Genomic DNA, 15,467 nt, shown 5'->3' with positions numbered 1-15,467 from the left:
GGCAGAGGCAGGATTTGAACCCAAGTATCTGGCCTTAGAGCCTGCATTCTGAACTCTCTTGGCTAGGCTGAAAGCCTGTTTAAAGCTAGTTGAAAACATGCCGTTGGATGCACTTACACATAAAAACTTTATTTATATGCCTGAATAAAATTAGAAGATTTCACAGTTAATTTAACACATTGGACCGTTATGTTGGATAATGCAAATCAGCTATTCTATTTGATCTTGCTTGAAATCGGTTGATGCTGTTATTACTACGTGGCTGAAAATGAAGAGGAAACACTTCCTGTGTTGTCTCATAGCCACATCAGCTGAGTTTTCTAATACCTGTAATTATTAACTGGAAAATTTGTCCTGATCTCCACAAAAGAAAGTTTCCAAGTAAGATCTTTATCAACCAACACATCGTGGATATGGAGATAAACAGCCCAGCTCACCACAAATGCCTCTTGTGTTGTTTATTTTTTAAGAACATGCATGATTTCATTTGAAGTTGGGCATTTTTGGTGGCTGGCTCTCTTGGCCTTCTGTTTTCCCTTTCCGCAGGTCAGCATTTCTTCCACATGGGATGTAGAGCCACTGGAATGTTCGGGGCCACGTCTGACGAGGAGACTGGCTCCTTTAGACCTTGAGACCAGGCTCCCGGTGAAAATTTCAGAACAGTGGCCACGATGCTGACTCATCTGAGGTCAGGTGCCTCCCCACGAGGTTCTCCATCCTAGAGCTTTAGGTCAGAGATGTTCTGGGGAGGGGTGTCGTTTGCTCCCCCTTTTTGGGGTGGGCAACCACAGACTATAACAGTAGTGATACAGAATAGAAAGGAACATTCCATTTTGCAATATTAAAAAATTATGGGTGGAAGCTTTTTTCACAGAACTTGAAAACAAAGAGTGACAGAATACTTTTAGTCTGTGGAGATTTTTAGATGGGGTTGTGATTACTAATGAGAACTCTAATGAGAAGTTCCTCTCATAGCCCTTTGGGGGAATGGGCGTACAAACCAGTATGTGAAATGGGACATGTTTCTGGAAGGGGATATTCGTGTAAGAAGGTTGAGAAACACTTCTTTGGAGAATGAGTCAGAGAATTAGTTGAGAAGAAAAAAAACCAGTTACTTTGCATTTATTCAATAAGTTATGTATTTATTCAAAATATATGAACATCGCACCTGCTGGGTGGTCAGCACTGAACATGAACGTGTCTGAACTGGGGGAATGACAGCTCTGACTTAGGGGGTGATGTAAGAGCCTAGTGACACATGGCTGGGGTGGTGGCCCATCCTAGCCAAGACCCACGGCGGCCCGTGGGGGCCTGACCTTCCTTCTCTCTGAGACCGACGTTCCCATCATGAAGAGCTGTCAGCATCTGAGTTCTTAAGAAAGATCACCACCACTGATAAACCCTCGGTGGATGAGTTTCTTCTCAGAAGTACCATTTTATCACCTGTTCCTCCTGCTGTTGCACAAATCCCTGCAACGTGCCAGCCGCTCTTGTTTACGGTGTGGTCCTTCTTTGGGATGCTTCTCCCTCCAGCTGTGGAAGCATCTATTCATAGTTTTCCACGGAGTTAGAGGGAAAGGATCAAATCTTCTGGGTTCCACCACTTGGGAGACTGTTCTCTAAGGCCCATGGCGGCGAGGGGCACGTCCAGGGTCACGGTGGGGCTCAGAGACGCATAGCTTCGGAGACTGGAGGCTGTGGATGGACACTATGCATAGCCTGCCACGTGGAATCTGGGCCCGATGTTGCCAAATTTGTTAATTTTTTAAAAGGTGAAGCCTTTTTTTATACTGGAAAATTCTCTCATTTTTAAAAACCCTGGTTTTCCAAGAATGCATAAAAGCTCAGTTGAATCCTGTCAAACAAACTCGAGTAGAGGGGCAAACTGCAAAAGGGCAGGTCTGCACTCTTCCCAAATGCTGATGAAATGAAAGGCAAAGAAAGGCTGAGGTACATTCCAGATTAAAGGAGACTCGTGTGACATGACACTGAATGCAACGTGTGGTTCCAGGTTACAGCCTGGATTGGAAGGCGAAAGTTGCCAGAAAGCACAGTTCTGGAACAAACGGCGAGATCTGAATATGAACGTTTGCTAACGCACCGTGACAACGTGGTTGTGCAGGAGAATGTCCTTGTTCTTAAGGGGACAGTGCTGCAGCGCTCAGGGGCAAAAACGGACACATCCACCACAAGTTACTTTCAAAGAGTTGAGCAAAAATAAAGAAGTAATGATCACGATCATGTTGACCATGAGAGAGAAAAGGAGTGAAAAAGCAAATATGGCTAAATATTGACAGTGGGTGGATCTAGGTGATGGGCACAGGGGTGTTCATTGTAATATCTGGAATTTTTCTATGGGTGGGCCCAACGATTTTTCAAAATAAAACCTTCAATAGAAATAAACAGAACAGGAAAACGTAAGGCTGAGTGAGCCACACCAAGCTCTCTCACACGTCTGCTCTTCGTCGTGGACCCCCGGACGGAGGCCCCCAATGAGAAAGCATCCGCCGCTAGAAGGGGCGCAGGTTACTAACTGGGTGTCTGATCGCAAGCTTCGCGTCATCATTCAAGACTACGGAGGGCCGGGCGCAGAATGGGAGGAACAAGTCAGGCAGTTCCTGCCCTCGTGGGGTTTGTGTTCTAGATGCACTCAGATAACCACCTACATAAAACGACAGACTGTGCTAGCACGATGAAGAAAGCAAAGTGACAGCGTGACAGCCACATGACGAGATGCTGTGCATCAGCATAACCCAGGCGGGGACGCCAGCTTTAGATGGGGTGGTCGGGGTGCTGAGGAGAAGCCCAGCCGTGAGAGCACTCGGGAAGGACAGAGGGACAGACGATCAGGCTGGAGACGGTCCCGAGGTGGCAGCCAGTGTGACGATGGGGGGGCGGGGAGCAAGGACCACGCGCCCAGGCCCAGTGAGAAGGATGAGGCCTGGGGGCCATGGGAACGTTATTCTAAGGGTAACTGGGGACCACGGAAGTGAGTGACATGCACTTGACCCTGACCCTCTTTCTTTCCGCGTTGTTTTCGGAGCCCTGTGGCTGAAGATCAGAGTAAGAACAGGACCCCTTACATCCCACTGCTGTGTGTCAAGCACAGCTCTGAGTACTCTGCATCTCTGAGCCAATTTAATCCCCACATCAGCCCAATGAAGGTGGGACTATTATCCCTATTTTACAGATGAGAAAACTAAGACGTCCAAGCAAAAAGCGCCCTTGTGGAGAACAGCTCTGAACTGGGTTCATTTGTGTCCCCTGAAAAGGTACATTCAAGTCCTAACCCCCAGAATCTGTGAGCGTGACTTTATTTGGAAATAGGGCCAAATCACTGTGTCCCAATAAAGAGGGGAATTTGGACACAGACACACACAGGGGGAAAATGCACATGTGAAGCAGAGGCAGAGAGAGATTGGAGTCATACATCTGCAAGCCAAGGAGCCCAAGGACGCCAGCAACACCAGAAGGCAGAGAGAGGCCGAAGGATCCATGCCGACACCTTGATTCTGACTTCTGGCCTCCAGACTGTGAGAGACTAAATTTCTGTTGTGTGAAGCCGGAGGTTTGTGGTACTTATTTTGGGCAGCCCCAGGAACCCTCCACCAGCTCGTAGCAAGAGTTAGACTCTGCGTGGACGCACACCCGACAGGAAGCTGGTGGCACTGAGGGGGTTCCTGGCCTCATTTTGGAATCGACCGCACGTTATTTGTTAGGGCCCCCCCAGCCCCCATCATCCCCACCCCCAGCCCCCAGAACTGTCAGACGGATGTCCTATGGAGCCCACTGTCCCGCAGGCAGAAGGAAGAGAAGCCCCCCGGTCACCAGTCCCTCCTCTTCCTTTCTCTCCCTGGGGGCCCAATTACATAAATTATGAGCTGGGGCCACATCCAAGTTCTCCCACCCATGTCCTGATGGACAGCTGGCCACGGAGGGGGCGGCAGCCTCTCAGGGCCCACGCCTGCGGGACGGGACGGGCTGCACGGGGCCTCCGAGGGCTGAGCGCCACAGCCCCGCCCAGATGCCCGACCAGATCAGGGCGCACAGCTGTCCAAATCCTGGTCCTGAAACCCGACGACCGACCGGGGCTGCCAGAGGTCAGGAGCACCCCTTCCTAATGAAACATTCGTGGGAGAAACAAAGGAGACTTCCTCTCTGTACGCACGTCTCCCCTGGGAGGCAGGGAGAGAGGACGGAGGAGAAGGAGGGCCTCCGAGGCTGCGGAGGAAACCGGCGGACCCTTGCCTTCCGCGAGGCTCCTGCCCCGCCGCTGGAGGACCCCCGCCTCCGGGACATCTGGGTCCCAACCGGGAGCACCGTCTGCGTAAACAACCCTGTGAGCCCGCGAGCTTCTCGGCTGTGAGACAGCCAGTCCTGTGGGACCCTGAACGTCGCAGTTTCCACTTGTGAGTAAACAAGCCCTTTGATTTCCCTCACGGGGTACGCTGGGAGTAGATACTTTGGTCCGACATCCAAGCCGGGAGATGGCCTGCTTTGTATAACGGTAGTGGCTGTTTAGAGAACGGAGCAGTCGTTCGGCTTTCAAGTCTCAGCCAGAAATTACACGTAAACAAACTGTCGTGACGGCACCAATGAGCCCCAGATGTGGCTACAGGTAGAGGGTGGGGGCTCCTCTAGGCCGCCCCGGATCAGAGGACGGTGGCCAGAGAAAGCCAAGCCTCGGTGCAAACAGTGGGCGCTCTGTAAACGCGTGCCTGTGCAGCGGACACCAGAATCACAGGATCCGAACTCAGGCCAGAGCAGCGTTCCGGTGGGCGCCTGGGGTCACAGCGGGGCTTCGTGCAGGGAGTGGTGGCAGCCGCACTGCTCATGGGCTAAGCGGCAGACTAAATACGCCGAGGCCTGAGATTTGCAGCCGTCACCCACGTGAAGGACGCTTCCACCCTGGATCCCAAGTCAGATGGCGACACAGAGAGCAATGCCGGTTGTAACAGGAGGACGGGATGACGCTGTTCCGGCAGAAGCACGTGGCTCTGCCCCGAAGAGCCCAGCATCGGTGTACACTGTGGATGTCACAACGGCCGGCAGCATCGGCATGGCCCACGTGCCAGGCGCTGAGTGATTCACGTCCATCTTTCCTATGAATTCTCCCAACATCTCACCAGAGGCCCTGTTGCCGTTCCCACTCTACTTCTGTGCTGGCTGAGGCTGAGCGAGGTTAAGCAACCTGCAAAGTCCCACAGCTGGCAAGCAGAGGGACAGGGAGTGGAGGCATGGTGGCCTGACCCCCGGGCACCCTGTCCTCCGTGCTGGAGCGCTGGTCTCTCTCAGTGGCCTTTGCAACTCCAACAACCAGTCTGCTCAGAAGTTTCACAAAGTATCGCTAAGTCGTGCATTAATCCACCTGAGTCTTCACTGAGTAGCTACTATATGTCAGGCCCTGCAGGCAGTTATGCACAGAGGATGTGTCTAGGCACTGGGGCTAAGTCAGAGAACCGAAACAGAGAGAACCCCTGCTCTCCTGAAGCGGACATTCTGGTGGGGAGAGACACAGAATAAACATGGTAAAGAAGTAAATTACATCACACGCTAGGAAAAAACAGAACAGGATGGGGGTTTGGAGAGCTGTGGGAGGGTGTGCGTGTGGATTTACCATGTGCCAGATCTTTGCTTGAAGCTAAGGGTGAAAATATGAACAATGTGAGGATGCTGCAGACAAGAAGTCACGGCTCATCATGGGGACCAACATGGCACCAACAGTCACAGGAGAAGAGCTGCGATGAAGGTAAAAACAGGGATGTGGCAACAGGGGAAGTGTCTAAGTCGGCTCCCAGATAGTCACGGGCGGCGTGGGGAGGGGCAGCCCAGAGGAGGGGCAGCCCCGAGGTGCTCACGTGGTACATCCCGTGCGGGGCACACAGCTACTGCTGCCATTGCCATGTCTCCAGGGCTTACCCCAGGCCAGCCCCTGCTAAAGGCTTCACATACTTAGCTCCTTGGACCCTTAGAACACCTCCACGAGGAAGAAACAGAGGGCTCAGAGACGTCAGAGCACCTGCCTTGGGTCCCACAGGGAGTAAATGGCTGATGCGGGATTCCCACCCATATCCAATCCCCTATATCACGACACTCCTGAAGGAAGGAACTACTGTTTTCTTCTATCTGCTGTAGACCTAGCATGGTTTCTTGCATAGATTAGATGCTCAAAAAACATGTGATGAATGAATGAGTGAATGAATGCATTTTACAGCTGTGCTTTGTTTCCTATGTCCATCCATTCTCTTTCTCTCCGTCTGTCTCTGTCCTGTCTCTCTCCCTCTCTCTCCTCCTTCTACATGTGTGGGACAGCGAAACATTTAGAGACACACATGCCCAGGTTGCAGACATGCAGCCGGCTCAACTTCTGGCTGAAGGGCAAGCTGCCTTTCCTCCCAGCCGTGTCCCTCTGCCCTGCCTGACATGAGGACATCTGCAAGACGCTCGGTTCTACAGCAACTTGGTACCAGGGCTTCCTTCTCCTCACTTCCCAAACCATCCACCCTTGGGATATAAGCGCACTGGATCATTCGCAGGTCCAAAGCCTTGGCCTGGCGAAAAGTTAGGCCTCTTGCTAGCCCCAGGCCAGGTGGCCTCACTTTGCAATCCTCCAAGGCCGCAGGAAGCCATCCAAACTCAAGTCCAATTAGCGGCAGCTTGCAAGTCCCTTCTGAATGGGAAGCCATGGAAAGGTGTGACCGTTCTTCAAAGGCTCCCAGCTCCTCCATGCATCTGCTGGCCTGAGGCCTGGGCTGGCCCCGGAGCGGCGCGGGCTGAGGTGAGGACGAACTCGCCCAAGAGGCTCCGCAGGCTCGGAAAGCTGTCCCAGAGCGGGTGGGTCGCAGTGTCCGGCTGAGCCAGCTCTGAGTCCAGGGTGTCAGACGTTTATCTGAAGCCTCTCCAAACCTCTCACGTAGGAGAAACTGCGCTCAAGGCTGCCATCCATCAGTTTTCCAGCGAGACTCTGGCACCCCTGCCCTCCATCCTGGCCAGAATCACCGGAGCCAGCATCTCTGCTTCCACGGCCCAGGCCTTTTCAGTTGCACACAGAGCCCCACTGACTACAAAGGCCAGAGGGGAGAGGACGTGGGGCCGGCTGACGGTGGAGGCTGTCCTTGTGTGAGGCCGGCATTTGCAGCCTGACCCCAGCAACAGGGCCAAGTATCCATCTGGACTGGAGGCAGGGGAGGAGAAGGGGGAGGGAACCCCTCGAAAATGAAGACCGGGTCAGGCCACACTCGCGTGAAGGCGGGCTCCAGAAGTGCAGGGCAGCCCCGAGCGGGGGCCCTCTTTGGTCCAGGAATTGTCCTCAGAGCCCCCATTCCCTGAGCAGGGACCACCCAGGCCCGTCAGAGTCAAACGAAAGTCAGAAGGATGCCAGCGCATCCCTGTGAGGACGAGCTCCCTCTGGCAGCAGCTGCTGCGGGGACGCAAGCGCAGCCAGAGTGAGCTGGGCCCCGAGAACTGGGCCCGGAGCTGTCAATGGCCGGTTCCCAAAGCAGGCGGCCGGAAAATGGCAGAACCAGGGCTGGAAGGGGAGTCTTCTCTTCTGCTTGCCTTTTCCTGAACTACTTCCCAGGTAAGACCTAGCTGGGGATAGGGTCCATCATTCACTCATTCACACGCTCAGTAAATGTGCCAAGGCCTCCTCGGGGCTAGACCCTAGTCCAGCCTGCGAGACACAGAGGATAAGACAGAATTGAGAGTGTGATAGATACAGACCAGCAAACCAACAATGACAACATAAGGACTGCAATTCCTTACAATCCAAGGTATACACCCTAGTTTGAAAAGCTCCCCAGATGATTTAACGTGAAGGCAGATGTGAGTATCTTATTCCCACCATGGTTCCCCAATAAACGTCATTCCTGCAAATGCAAAACAGGGAGCTACTCCCCGCACAGGAGACATCGCTACCCCTCTTTTGACCCTGATCTCCACGTTAAATCCCCACACTTCGGACGCCTTTATTAAAACATGCTTCCAGAACCTGAATCCAGCTTTTACTCCTGGCACTCAGCGATATTTACGTGGCCAGTCTGGTGCTAGTCTTCAGCATCTATTCCAGACGCGGCACTGAGGGATGGATGTGGTAACATTGTCACATTGGCCCGGCCGTGGGTCAGTTTGCTCCGCTAGACTTCATCTTGACTCACTACACAGCAGATCCTTGTTGAACGCCTACTCTGAATTAAATGGTGACTTCACTCCATCCAAAGAGGGTGAGGTCTTTTAATGTAAATCCAAGTCAACTGAGGTTTCCAAAGGAAACCTGATGGTATTCTCAAGCTGGATCTCTGGCCGACACCCCGAGCTTCACACACCCCCTCGCCCCTCACCAACCCGAGCTTACTGCCCCCCATGCTGGTTAATGTCAGCACCAGCCTTCCTCTTCCTGCTCAGAAACTCTGACCATCACTTATGACTCCTTCCTCAGCCTCCTCCCGCGTTTCCAAACCAGCGCAGCTCAGCAAACACACTCAGCCCCTAGACGGCTTCCTTTTCAATCCTTCAACGTATGTGCTTTACATCCAGCTCCAAGTGTCCTCCCTCCTGGCCGACTGTCTAATCTCCTCCTTCACAGAGAGGACGGCTCATTGGGCATTAACCTGCCCACGTAACCACCTCTTCCCCCTCCCTCCCTCCCTTCCCTCCTTCCTTTCTTTTTCTTTCTCTTTATTCTTCTTTCTCCCTCAAGGTTCTGACATTCTCAGAACAAGAATGCAGATGGACCCCAGAATAAGGGTTCATTTTCTGAAGAGTGCGACCATGCAGGCCCCTCTGACCACTCGGTGCTGGCTCATAGTAGGTCTGCAGGGAATTCTTGTTGAGCAGAGGTGACCAGACTGTTCTGAGCCCAAGGCTGGGATTTGTGTGAGCAATGGCTCTTTCCCATCAACTACCTATAACCCGTAGGGTCCGTGTGGGGTTTCCTGGTCTGGCTAGTTATTATACGACCATCCAGCACACCCAGGTCCCTGGGATGGAATTAGAATTTTGCTGCAGCGAGGGACCTCCTATTTACCATGGTGACGACCGCTATTTTATCAGTGCCAATGCTGGGCTATGAGTCCTTAACATCTTTCGACAAGAACGCTTCCAAGATTAGCATCGTTATCCCCATTTGACAGATAAAGAGACTGGACACCAGAAAGGTGAAAAACCTTGCCCGAGGTCACCCAGCTAGGAGGCAAGGGGGCTGAGCTGAAAACCTGGTGAGAACACTGCAGCTCCCCTTCCCGCCCTCCACACCGTGTTCCAGGTTGAACCCTCCGTCTCTTCCCGCAGCCTTGGGACCACACCTCTCCTTCATGGTCTCTGCACACTCGCCACACCACCTGGACGGTGGGACAGGCATCTCCGGGGACTTCAGATTCTCAGAGTGTCAGAGAGAAAAGCATCCTCAGGGATCACCTGCTCCCAACACTCTTGCTTTGCAAACCGAGGCCCAGAAAGGCTTGGGGGCTTGTTCTGAGTCCTAGGTGCCACCAGATCCAGAAGCCCTCAAGTCAGTTTTTCTTCCGTCATTTTGCATTGGCTTGAACTTCCCCACTCCGGGAGGGAGGCGGGGGACAAAAGCTCCAAACTCCACAGCAGAGAAGGAGGGACAGTACTGGACGGAGTCCTGAGGTGGCTCCAGCAGCCCTCCCACTTACACGAGCGTCAGACGGATCCACAGTCTCTGGGCCGGGTCAGCGGAGCCCAGGCACAGACCCAGAATGCTTGACCGCCAGTCAGGACTCCTTTCTACATTCCTCGTGCCCTTGCAACCCATCTCTTTTCTCCTTTCCAGGCTGTTTAAAGAATAAAATGAGAGACTCTGAAACAGGATCACAGATTCAAATGCCTACAGCAGCCAGGCATGTGCTTTAAATTACCAGAGTCTGGGCCAGGCGCAAGGCGGCAGGGAGCGCTGGGGACTGGAACACACCGAGAAGCACAGCCTCGTCCAGAGGGGATGCCCGCGCCCACACCCAGCCAGCTGCTGCCATATCCAACTGCAGCTGGGCCCTCCAATTTGTCAAGAGAAGCCGGAGATCTAGGTTTTTAAATAAAATATTCTGTTTTTAAGCGTTACAAAGCAATTTTTTAAAATGTAAATACATCTACTGACTGATTCAGCCCCCAACCCACCACTTACACCCTCTGCTTCAGAAAATTAAAATCTCTCCGGCAGGGACGTCACTGCACCCCGAGCTGCACGCCAGCCCCACAAGGCCTGTTCTGTCGTGGCCAAGCATCGCAGAAGGAGCCTTCTGGCCGAAATGACAACCGACATCAACTGTTTGAAATTAGGCATGTCTGTGCAACCTGCCGCCCGTCTCCACGTCCGCAGTCTGCGCCGCTATTAGCAGCTGCGCTTCACGGCGTGAGGAGGACAGCAGGCAGAGGCCTGCACAGCGTCACCGTTCTCATCCTGTCATTCATGAGAGTCAGTTTACATGAGCACCAAGTGCTGATAAGGGTGTCTGAGGCCCATCACTGTAGCTGCTCCATAGAGCAGACAATTTATTGGACAGCCAAGTCCAGCCCATTAGTCATGGACTATTAGAAGACGTTTCAGATGTTGTCTTCAAACCGTCTTTTGAAACCCATTAGACGTGACCTTCACGCAGGTAATAGCGGGGAGGGTGGGAGCTGAGGGTCGCCTGGCAGCCAATGCAACAATTTCCATCCAGACACCCGCAGGGACTTTTCGAGGCTCGGTGCCTGGGGACCAGGAGACCTGGGGGGGTGCATTCAAGGCAACCTCTAGCCAACTCTGGAAGCTTGAGGAGTCCCAGGGCACCTCCAGGCTTCAGTACGTTTCTCTGTAAGATAAGTGCATCGCGCAGGGTACTCTGAAGACACCTTCCAGCTAGGGTGAGGTGACCGGAATCCCGTGTACTCGGGACTCTCCTGGTCTCATCACTGAAAGTCCCTCGTCTCAGGAAACCTAGCAGTCCCAGGCACACCCAGTGCTTGGTCACCTCACTTCTAGCTCTGACTTTTAAACACCCATCACACCAAGGAACGTGAGGGCACCTCTCATTGTCAAAGCTCGGCAATAAACACCAAGGTGGCATGGACACGTCAGGAGTGGTCAGGCCTTCTGAGAACCTCACGAGGGCTGGTCCCTCTGTCAGGAGCCTTTGCCTAAATGCCTTGAGTTTTCATGACACCTGAAGTGGGTTGAAAAGGGGGGGCATGAGAGCCTAAGTTCTTTGCAGATTCTTTTGTGGGAGAACAAACTATCGCTGTTTCCCTCTCGGGCTGAGTTTATTGCCACACACGTCTACTGAGGGGCTTTCTACGTGCAAGACCCTGGGGACGGGGACAGCAGGGAGTGGCCGCTGAGAGGAAGCCGCCTGCCCTCAAGGCTGACCGAGTTCCGTGAGGGACGCAGCTGTAGCACTGTGTACGGGGTCGTTCTCTACCCTGCCTTTGTGCTGTTTTATAGGAGGTAGAGAGGGATCCACAGATGTGACTTAAGGTCTCAGGGACAACACGTGCGTGAGCTCTCCAAGAGCTTCACGTAACATGACTCCCTGGGCTCCTGTTAAAATGCAGTTCTGATCCGGTGAGGCCTGAGCCTTGCACTTCTAACAAGGGCCTGCTGACTCTGAGGCTGGACCGGGGACCACACCTTGAGCAGCCAGGGGCTGGGTGACTGACTCCTGCGGCCAGAAGCTGGGCCTGACTCATCTTTTACCCACAGGAGCAAACACGCTCTTCGGAGGAGTCCAGCGGATGGGGAACAGACGAGCGAGGCACCACTTAACCCGGCCTGACCGCCCAGACCCCCAGTCCATGCTGCTCTCACCCCAGGCTCTCTGCAGCCCCAGGCATCCTGTTTAGGCCAGTCTGCATGTCTGAGAATATTCGTCCTGTCGATGGAACTGCCCCGGAACAGAACCGATCACGCTGGTAAAGATGACCGCAATCCAAGCCCAAGCCCTCTCTGCCCGATCCGCCAGGCCACAGAGGAGGCCCGCCCCTTCTCCATCAGGCCCCAAGGGGGTGACTCCTCGGTTCTTCCCCCTTCTCCACACGCCAGCCTCCGCAGTGACTCGAGAACTTTGTATTTGTAAGCTACCTTTGCTCCAATTCGAAAACCGTTAAAATAATCACAGATAAGTACAAGGATGTGCCATCTGGCCTGGTCTATAAATAAAAAAAATTAGGAATAGCCTAGTCACAAAAAGGGCTTGATTGAGTCATTTAAGGCATATCTATTAGATGGAATATTTGAGAACCGTATTTTTGCATGTCAGCCACAGGAAGTCATCACCCTATGATAGTAATTATAAGTACAAGGTTCCAAAACTACCTAGAGAGCATTACTGATTTTTTGAGAAAAAATATTCCATAGAGGAAAGCTCAAGAGAAACTGTCTAAAAATCTTAACAGGTTGCTGTTGGGTGTGGGGGTCACAGTGTTTTATCTTCCAGTTTGTCCTTTGGTGACATAGTCAAACGTGGGGCTCTGGACGCAGATTTCTGGGTTCAAATCCCAGCTCCACCACCAGCTAGTTTTGTGGCCCCAGGCAAGGTCTGAGTCCGCCGTGCCTCAGTTTCCCCTCTGTGATATGGTTTGGAGGGAGGATCTGGGAAAGGTCTGCGGGGAACTAACCGGTCCAGGAATTAAGGGGGAGATGCAAGGACCCATCATAAGACAAACCTGGGGTGCTTCAGACACCCTCCTCAACCCCCGCTCAGGTACAACACGCACGTGCACGCACACACACGCCCTATTTCAAGCTTGACTGGCCCCCCTGGTCCTGTCTGAGATGTTGGTGCCAGAGTAGGGCCTCGCCCCCTCTTTGCTTCTGTCTGGCCCTCCCCCTGCCAAGGGAGCAGGTGGTGAAGGAGCTGCAGATGGGGAAGCAGCTTCTTCATGAAGCCAGAGCTCCCGGCTGCGGGCCTCCCCTTGCTGGGTCAGCCCCAGGCTCAGGCTCCACGGGCAGCGTCCTGGGATGCAGAAGGGCAGGGTTGGCCACAGGTGAAACCGAGGGGGCACCACCACTGTCAAGTTGTTTTCTACGAAGGTCCCTGTGGGTCCCTCCGCATAACATCACAGCAAGCCTTTGTGCAGAAGGAAAAACAAAACCCAGGGGGCTTGATTCGGCTCTGGATATGCACATACACAGGTTGGGATTTTCTAAATGACAGCACCTGTTAATTGTCTGGTTAGGTATGACCTATTAAACATTTACCGCCCATTTCCTGTACACGTCTGGTGAGGCCGGCAGGAAATTTAGAACAAATTAAACAGCAGCTGCAATCCCTCATGCTTTAATGGTCCCTCCACGATTCTGTGCGGTATTGTAAAATATTAGGGGCAGATCTATTAGGGACAGGAGGGTTTCATCAAGGAAGCCTCCACCTCCTCATCCTCCTGCCAACCAGGCCCCATAAAGTTAAATTGGCCAGGGCGCATCTCCCCCTTCCCTGCTCCCCCCACTGCCGTATATTTCAGGGGAGGCTTTTTCATCTGCACACCCCACTCACCCTCCTCTCTGTTCCCCGACCCCCTCCCAACCGTTCCCACACGATTTCACATGTGGTCCGAGAGGGGCACTTCCTGCCGTTATAAAAAGCAAAACCAAGACCCCAGCAAAAACAGGCTGTGCACAGAACACCCAAGTTGACAGTGTGAGAGAGAAGGCCTAATCCATTCCATATGACAAACAGCAGTGGCCCGCAGGGGAGGCCCAGCCCTGCGGAGAATTCACAACAGCCCCTCCTCCGCCCCTGTCCGCCTTCCCAACCCCCCCCCCCCCCGCCCGACTCCCTCCTCAAGTGGACCCTTCAGAACAGGAGAAAAATATTCTTGGGAGCACGCCCCTAACTTTAAACTGATTATGTTTGGGTTTAATAGCCTACTATGCATTGTTCTTTCTTCACTTTGAAAATAAACTCTAGGAAGCATTAATGCAAATACAATATAAACACGCTCGTTCCTAAATTTTCGCATCTCCCTGGTGTGTTTGGGTTTGCGCCTTAAGATCGTGGCTCAGCTTGATGTAAGAACCAGATGGATCTTTAAATTGGAAGCTTTGCAAATAGCTCACCGTGTAAATAGACAGCTGTCCGGATGATGTGAGGGGCGAAAGCACCCCCAAGAATACGGCTGTTAGTAACCGCTTCCATTGTCCTTCCGGGAACAGCAGAACGGAGAAGGTCTGTCCAAGTCCTCTCTGGTGGTTCTGCCGAAAAAGGACAGACGTTGCCTCAGTTGTAGAAAGAGGCGTAATTACAGAGGTTTGGATTTTAAGACAATGAAAAGAACAGATTTCTGTGCCAACCATACTTCAGTCAATGTTTTCGTATCTCTGTAGATAACCTTTGATGCTGGGTGATGGACAAACGCGCTTCATTCTTTCAGTCCCACCACTAGCAGCTCACCCAGGGTACCAAGCCTTAACCTGCTTATCAGCTGCCACGTCCAAAATAGAAATTTTCTACTTCCTGTTTCCTACTTCCTGCTTCCTGCCCCCCCAGTTCCATAAACCATTCTCCTTCAGAGGCGGTAAAAATGGAAAGGACGAGATGAAAGAGTCCGTCAAAAGATTTACACTGGCCCATAAAAGTCTCCTCAGTGTTCCGTAGACTAAACTGTCAGTCCTGCTTTCACGGAAACTTTTATTGAGTAGTCAATCTGAATTTTGTCTATAATTCCATTAAAACCTATGAGGCCAACCGTTTGTGGTTTGGTTGTTCTGGATGACTTGACAAATTAGCCTAGTAAATTTTGGGTGTCTTAAGTACTAAATTAGGTCATTTGTTTAATGAGCCAATCCGCTGCCCAGAGTTTGACCTCAGCCCACGAAGGGGAGTTCACATGGAGTTCCAAGGTGGGGGCCTGGGTCCCTCATTTGTCTTCTGCTTCTAGAGAAAGTTCTCTCAAGCCAGGACTGGACAACAAATTCCAACCTTAATGCTGACTTGTTAGTGACGATCAGCAAAGCAAACACCTTTGCTCCAGTCCCTCTCCCTCCCATCCTCCTCCTCCAGTGCCGCTGTCATCGTCACTGTCAGCCACCTGCATCATCTCACCTGGCCCTCCCAATGACCCCACAATGGTGAGCTGGTGCCATCACTGTCTCCTTTTCTAAATGAGAAAGTAAATCTTGGAAATGCTAATCTCCCCAAGGGCACATTCAATCTCTCAGCCTCACTCATCCGTTAACTCTTTCAATAAATATTTAGTAAGCACCCCCTAGGTGTCAGGCCTGGGGTTCCAGAGCTGATTAAGCCATGGTCATGGCTTTCAAGAGCTTCATCATTCAGTTGAATAGTCATGCATATCAATAAATGTAATACAATTCTACAGTTGCCGTAATTCCGGTGGACCGAAGGTACACGTAGGGCACAAAGGAATAAGCAACCACCTTGTCTCTAACACGCTCCCTGAATTATGTATATGAAATCCAGCCTCTTCACTGATACCCACCCACCAGCATGGCATCCACTCACAAGTTTATG

General features: G+C 52.4%; 1 protein-coding gene across 4 annotated transcripts in view; it reads right to left on the bottom strand.

The window, feature by feature from the left end:
* The window catches only part of LOC309616381 (uncharacterized protein C16orf95 homolog), a 515,949-nt gene that overhangs the window by 198,528 nt on the left and 301,954 nt on the right, over nt 1-15,467 (bottom strand). For all 4 annotated transcript variants that reach the window (XM_082366941.1, XM_082366942.1, XM_082366943.1 and 1 more), the window contains exon 14: nt 14,054-14,188. The gene's annotated coding sequence lies outside the window, so the exon portion shown is untranslated. The remainder of the gene's footprint in view (nt 1-14,053; nt 14,189-15,467) is intronic.

Source organism: Balaenoptera borealis, assembly GCF_965194805.1.
Source record: "Balaenoptera borealis genome assembly, chromosome: 19".
NCBI lineage: Eukaryota > Metazoa > Chordata > Mammalia > Artiodactyla > Balaenopteridae > Balaenoptera > Balaenoptera borealis.
Note: the sequence above shows the minus strand (reverse complement) of the source record. Positions and strands in the feature narration are given on the sequence as shown.